The following is a 7,651-nucleotide window of genomic DNA, read 5'->3' as shown; positions in this document are numbered from 1 at the left end:
TACTCGAGCAACAATCGCCATCAACCAGCGCCACTGCGCCTCAGGTCCTGCCCCGTATGGCCGATGTCCAGTCTCTCCTGGCGCAATTCGAAGGAATCGTCCTACTAGCCACTGCCAAGGCGCCCATCGTAAATGGGTGTGGAGAGGAAGTATCGTGTCATCTCTTGTGTGACATGGGTTCACAGATGAGCTTCATTACGGAGCCATTTTTTAAGCGTTTGAATCTCCACAGACGGCGTTACACATTGACGGTAGAAGGTATTGGTTCGCAGAGGGCAACTTCTTCGCGCGGACAGACGACTCTGGTGATGCGATCATATCACGGTGCAGAATTTGAGTGCCGTTTTGATGCGCACATTTTGCCTAGTATAACTTCGACGATTCCCGCATCTTCAATTGACATGAGCCTGTACAAACACTTACACAACATACCACTGGCTGATCCGACATTTCACACGCCAGGAAGCATCGATATACTCATTGGAGCGAACATCATGGGCATGCTTCTAATGGGTGAAACTATCACTGTTGGGCCTAAGCAGCCGTGCGCTCTCCATACGCGTCTCGGTTGGGTCATATGCGGACCTACATCGCCACGCTGTGCGTCACTCCCCGCCTTGGGCACACCGACCGAATGTGCTACCGAGGAGGAGCGACTCGATGAGATTCTTCAACGCTTCTGGGAACTGGAGGAGGTTCCTCGCCCCAAAACGACCCATGACATTTGCGAAGAGATTTTCCAACGAACCGTATCGCGCAAGAGCAATGGCCGATACATAGTGTAGATCCCATTTTCTCCGGATGCGCCTGCATTCGGTGATTCCTACGGCAAGACGCTGGGCCACTTTTTCAACCTTGAGAGGCGTCTGAGGGGCGATGATGACTTGCGCCAGAAGTATGTTCAGTTTAAGCGCGAGTACGAGACGCTCGGCCACATGGAGAAGACCACGCTACAACGAGATGATGCATCCGACGCCTACTTTATACCGCACCATGCTGTCCGTGTGGTCTTCAACGCTTCAGCGAAGAGCAGCAATGGCGTCTCCTTGAACGACACTCAGCTGGTTGGGCCGGCAGTTCAAGATCCACTAGTTGACATCCTCTTACGCTTTCGTCGATTCCGCGTAGCTGTCACGGCTGACATCGAGAAGATGTTCCGGCAAATCGAAGTGGACTCCAGGCATCGATTTTGACAGCAGATCCTCTGGCGGGAAAGCCCCAATGACCCGCTTCGTGCGTATCAACTGAAGACTGTCACCTACGGTATGGCTTGCAGCCCTTATAACACTGCTCGTGTTCTGAACCAGTGCGCCATTGACAACCAAATCGTGGTTCCTGATGCTAATCGAGCTGCAGCTGCACGGGACAGTATCTTGCCCAACTTTTATATGGATGATCTCCTGGATAGCGCTGACACACCAAATGAAGCAATCACGTTAGCGCGAGACATTTCCACCATATTGCAACAAGGCCACTTTCGACTTTGCAAGTGGAAATCCAACGATATGGACGTGCTTTCGGCGACATCTGGTTCCGAGGCATCCAGCTGCACACTTGGCTTAGGCGACACTGATGGAGAGCAGCTTCCTCCATCTCGATGGCGCTTCGGTCGCATTACAGCAGTGTATCCGGGGAGTGACGGGCTGGTGCGCATAGTCACCATCGAATCCTGCACTTTCGAAAGAGGCTTCTGTCGCAAACATTTGTGTCAGCGCCCAGTCCAACGAGTATGCCGTATCCTTCAAGCCCACGAAGGCATTCTAAGTCCGGAGGACTTAGCCGAGGAGGACGTACGCGATTAAGTGGCAACGACCAGCTTTACCGTCTGCACTCTGCACTAACCTTTAGTGTCATTCGCGGCTGCACTCTGCACTAGCCTTATAGCGTTTTCTTTTCTACACGAATATGTTGCCATACCGAGGTGCGAAAGTCTTTTAAAGTTGCACTTCACCCTGTGAATTTGGAACCCTGCTTAAGGTTCAGTGTGGCCCTTCACACTTACAAAGGATCACAAACTGCAACCCTGAAATGCAATCAGCTGTTTTTTCGCACGCTAAACGGAGTGCAATTTAAAGAAATTTTGGTGTCCAATTGAAAATTAATAAATACAAAATAATGCAAGTTAAAGAAGAAAGTCCCAATTGCAGCAAAATAGTAACAGGTAATATGAGAATGTTTTGATTAAAAAGTAAAAGCCGAAAATGCTAAACCTTTAAACAACGCTTTTTTGCAGTATGGACGGAAGGCGAAACAAGACTCTTGCTGGATAAGTACGCTTCCTTTTTGCCGGACGTTGGGCCTTTCAAGCAAAAAAATTTCAAACTTATTAATCAGATTTTTTTGAAAAATTTTGGGTATGCAGTTTTATAGCCCATTAAATTTTAGTAGCTAAAACTGCAAACCGCAAGAAGCTAGAAAATCGCATTGATTTTTAATAATTTATTTGCCTGGCGGTGTTGTGCATTTTCTTCCATATAAAGTATGCTCGACCATGCTCAAAATTTTTGGGGGATTTTGTTAAAATTTGTTGAATTTTTATAATTTTTGTACAAACTTTGAAATATGGATTTATATAGTGTGTGTTATATATTGCGCTACACTTTTATACAAAAACATTAAACATCGAATAAACAAAGTAATATAGCCGAAACTGGTCAAAGTAAAAAGTTTCTATTATTTCTTCCACCAATGTATATATGTTATACATTATATTATATATATATATATATATATATTATATACTTATATTATAAACCATGATAAAAACATAACAAGGTAAAACCATTGAGAGGCAGTCTGAAGTTTGCCAACAATATAATTTTAAAATCAAAACTCTAACTCACACATATATTCTCATTTTCAATCTCAAACCACAACAATTGTGAACAATTTATTTTAAATTTTATATGATTTTAAAATGTTGGCAAACGTCAGAAAAAAATCGTGGCCGACGAATTGAGAGAATGAATTTACCTTGTAATATTTTTATCATGATATAAACCATTTGTATTTGTATTGTAGAATTTGGTATAAATTCTATAAATTACAATACAATTACAATTTGTCCAACACTGCGTTGGACCAGATAGAGAAAATCACTTGAACTTATTTTATATTCTGTTAAAGCCTACAAACCAAAATTTGTAAATACAGTAAAGGGATCCACAAGATGTTATAACGTTTAATAGCGTCTAAAAATCATACATATATGTAATTTCATGAATTAAAAACTAAACTTTTAAGCAGCTGTAATATTGTGTGATTCAACACGTTACTACTTCTCGTGATTCCCATAATTTTTGTAATTACCTTCAGTATCGGTCATATCTATAGCACGCTATTTCAAAGTGATATTGTGTGCCACTTATGTTTATTTATTTATTTTTAGGAACTTCCAATTAAAATACAGTTCTTTCTCTAACAAACCCCATATAAACCCAACTTTGACAATTTGAAAAAAGTGCAAAAAATTTTCAACTAAATTTCAAACCTTTTTCTCGGAATACACAGTTGTATAGCTCAATTTCAAGTGGCTTAAAACTACCGTTGATTTTTTATATTTTTTTTTGTCTCATGTGCTTCCATATAACGACTAAACACAATTTATTTTTATATGGCAGAAACCCGCAACACCTTCCGCGAAAAAAATTCTAAAAAATCAACGGTAACTTTAGCCACTTGAAACGAATGTGTACGTTAGTCTGAAATTAAATGCGCTATAAAACTGTGTACTCAAAAAGATTCTGCAGCTTCTGAGAAAAAAGTTTGAAATTTGGGTTAAAAATTGTTGCACTTTTTTGTAGTTTTATACAAATTTTTAAACTTTGGTTTATATGGGTTTTGTTAGAGAAAGAACTGTGTTTTATTTGAAAATTCTTAAAAATAAATAAATAAACATAAGTGGCAAACAATATTATTTTGAAATGGCGTGCTATAGATATGACCGATACTGAACATATCTATGTACGTTCCAATTGAACTACTTTGAATAAGACTGAATTTCTTGGGTAGTAAACATGATCTTCCTTATTTGCAATAAATATGAAAGTTTGTATTAAATAAAAGAAAAAGCTGTTTTTAATTATTAATTTATTCATTTTGTCTTCGATTTTGATTAATTTTAATAATAATAATTATAAAAGTTGTGATCCAAAGCAGGCACGGCTTAAACAAACACGTCAAAAAAAGACTTTATTTGGCTTCTTTTTATTTCACCAAGCTCGGTAAGAACGGAGTCACTTACTTCGGATGGAAAATTTTGCTCCTGAACGGTACACGGTTCAACGCAGTATTCTTCCCTATCAATAACATCTTGTTTGTCTATGCAAGTATTATGAAGTACACAGCATGCCATTATAAACTTCGCTGTAGTTTCAACTTCATGAAAATCTAATCGCATAAGTTGCCGGAAGCGACATTTCAACAATCCAAAGGCGTTTTCTATTCGAACCCGAGTTTGACTAAATTTGTAATTGTACGTCTTTTCTTGCTCAGTTAAATTCCCGTGATCCCTATATGGCGTTAACAAGTAATTTCGGATCGGATAAGCAGAATCACCTAACAGATGATATTTTGGTAGACAAAGCTTTTGAAGTTCCTTACCAATGAAGGATAACTTCAATGCACTTTACTCGGCACACCAGTGAAAACATCTATAAATTTTAAATTTGCATCACATATACCCTGCATAGTCACGGAAATGGTATCGTGCCTATTTATATATGTTGAGCGAATTTTATGCTTCGGCGCCCTTGTCGAGATGTAGGTTCCATCAATGCAGCCTAATACGTTAGAAAAGCCACAGATTGCCGCAAAATCGTTTGCTATAATCTCTTTTTCAGCAGCACTTTGAGGGAATGTTATGATGTTCGGTGAAAGCTCAAGCAGAAACGACATAACATGGTTTAGCACGTTATGGGCACAAGAATATGACATATTAAATAGATTGCTAACTTCGCGTATAGTTGTTTTATTGCTGCAAAACCTAAATAAGAAAATTATTTACAATTAGTGCATACGTACATATAGCAATCATTCCATTGTTACCATAAAAACAATAACACATGCGTGTTTGGTGGTGCTTGTGGTCTCCCCCCTTTGTAATTTCTCCTTACGTTGTAGGAACTGCTGGTATATTTTGCAATTAAATATTCCGCACTTTCACGTTCAACGCGAAAATTTCGTTTAAACTACAAATGCATAAATATAAAAATATACAGTATATAAACGAATGAAAGGAGTGTTTAGTATTTTGCCCACTAGTTTGAGAGCAGTAAGGGGAAATGCATGAGCGTTCTTCATGAAACTCCACCCACTGGATAAAGCGTAAACCAAACTTCACAAAGATAGTATGCTTCTCTGAAACTTGGTGAGCGAAATACTAATCCGTGCCCGTATGAAAAAAAAAGACCTCGCGGCCTGAGTACAAGTTGACTACTTCATCTATAAAGTCCTTTACACGTAAGCAATTTACTTTTGGATGTTAAAGCACGCCGAGTTCCTCATCATCTGAAGAAGAGGACGACGACTCCAAGAGGTCATTTATTACTTTTGTTCCTACAAACAAGCAGCGTTTTTCCAGCCAGAGAGGGCGAAATGTGTTGCATTTTCCCATATTTTTAGGGTAACCCTGTGAGAAAAGATAGCTCTGCCCTCTGCAAAGATTGCATTCATTTTACAAAAGAACACAGCATTTTAAAGTGACAGCATCAGGGCAGAATTTTATGGAGAAACGAAAACCCTATTAAGTGTCATTCGATTATTTATGTTTTGCAGACATACATACATACTTCCATCTTTATATATAATATTCTTGAACCTGTAAACATCATAAAATCTAACGTTAACAAATCACGCTATTGTACCGTTTGTAGCTTTCTATAAAAGACGAATTTGCAAATAAATAAGTGCCATTATATTCCCGCTGGTTGGTGTGTACAAATATAATCGGTTTTCAGTTGCTTTTATCGTACACTATTATTGGCATTTATACAATATTCTTCTTGCGAATTGAATGGTATACAAGTAAATCAGACGGTGTGATTATAAATTGCTTTACGCAGGAAATAACAGATATTGTAAAGTAAGTGTAACTGTTGTTGGTAATTTTAGTGAAAAATAAACTAAATGTAATTATGTTGAATTGTTTCATTTTTGTTCGTGTGAATAGAGATATATATGTAGATATATGTACATTTAATTATGAATCGAAAGGCGTCAGAGGTGTGGTCCTATTTTGATGAAAAGATGGAATTTTGGCCACATGCAAACGTTGCTCAAAAGTGGTGAAGCATTGTGGAAACACTTCAAATCTTCACAAACATTTGAAAGTCCACAACATAAATGTAGACTGTAACATAGGTATTTCGAAGTAAGTAGACTAAGGGCCGGTTACTCAATGTCTGGTTAACACTAATCTGCGGTTAAACATCGTTATCGACGTCTTCGACTCCATGCATATAACAGGGAGTCGGTAACGTCGATAACGATGTTTAGCCGCAGATTAGTGTTAACCAGACATTGAGTAACCGCCCCTTAATAGTGTATTTTAGTGTGGGATGTGTGTATACATATGTACAAATATATGTATATGTGTTGAGCCATTAAGGGTTTGAAAGAGTATGAAGTTTCTACATGTAACAAGCGTTGCATTAAAATTTTACTTAATTTACTGAAAGTGTGGTTAAGAGAGTGTGAGACGTGGCAATATTTCCAACTTTTACTTTATTTGAATTTCAGGCGAATTCTAAAGGAAATGAACTGTAAGAAAGGAACTGATGATACGCCGACGAAAATAAATGAAAGCAAAGGTGTGTCAATACATGTGTACATATTACATCTGAAAAACTTAATAAAATTATAAAAATTTCAGAAAACGGCAAAGTTTACAACAACGTAACAATGGCTGTATATATTATATACATATATATATATTATTACATTTTATCTGCAAGGACATGACGCCTTTTAGCTTTGTAGAAGGTGAGGGATTTTTAAGGTTGATGAAAGAAACAGCTCCTTTGTACAAAGTTCCCTCCAGTGAAACATTTAAGAAGAGGCTTAATGAAGTGTATGATGTGGTCGCTACAATTTATAAAAAAAGAATAAGTGCAGTGTCGAATGTATGTCTGACCATGGATGTGTGGACCGAAACAATGGCTGAAAATCATTTTTAGGAGTAACCTTGCATTTTATAGAAGGTTTAAAGCACGTAAATTGTGTTATTACAACAAGACAGCTTTCTGAGCGACACACTGCGAAATATTTAGCGACTACTTTGACATCTATATGTGACGAATGGGGGTATACCCACGTAACCTGCAAAATTAGATGTGCTATTACCGATAACAGTGCTCACATTGTTGCGGCTATTAAATCCTTCATTTCTGAAAAAAATCACTTACCGTGCTTTCCGCACTTTCTGAATTTAGTCGTTGAAACAGGGGTAAAAAATGCAAATATAATTCTTGTTTTAAGCAACATTCGGAATATCGTAAAATATGTAACAAATAGTGTCATCAACTCAGATAAATTGAGAAAAATTAAAGTGGAAAATGGGGTCCCAGAGGGGTCAGTAAAAAAATTTATCCGGGATGTATGCATTAGATGGAACTCGGTTTATTACATGCTAGAACGCTTTATTGAGATGATC

The 7,651-nt window shown here is 38.0% G+C and overlaps 1 long non-coding RNA gene and 1 pseudogene across 1 annotated transcript; one reads left to right on the top strand and one right to left on the bottom strand.

Annotated features, from left to right (window-relative positions):
• Positions 1–3,043: 3,043 nt before the first annotated feature.
• LOC118752904 lies at positions 3,044–4,836 on the bottom strand (annotated as a pseudogene).
• Positions 4,837–5,787: 951 nt separating this feature from the next.
• On the top strand, positions 5,788–6,962 carry LOC118752906. Its single transcript, XR_004994759.1, has 3 exons — positions 5,788–6,082; positions 6,739–6,809; positions 6,872–6,962. It is a non-coding gene; the product is annotated as an uncharacterized LOC118752906 (long non-coding RNA).
• The last annotated feature ends 689 nt before the right edge of the window (positions 6,963–7,651 follow it).

This window comes from Rhagoletis pomonella, unplaced genomic scaffold, assembly GCF_013731165.1.
Source record: "Rhagoletis pomonella isolate Grant_MI unplaced genomic scaffold, Rhpom_1.0 Rhpom_scaffold_01948, whole genome shotgun sequence".
Taxonomy (NCBI): domain Eukaryota; kingdom Metazoa; phylum Arthropoda; class Insecta; order Diptera; family Tephritidae; genus Rhagoletis; species Rhagoletis pomonella.
This window is presented reverse-complemented; position numbering and strand designations above follow the sequence as displayed.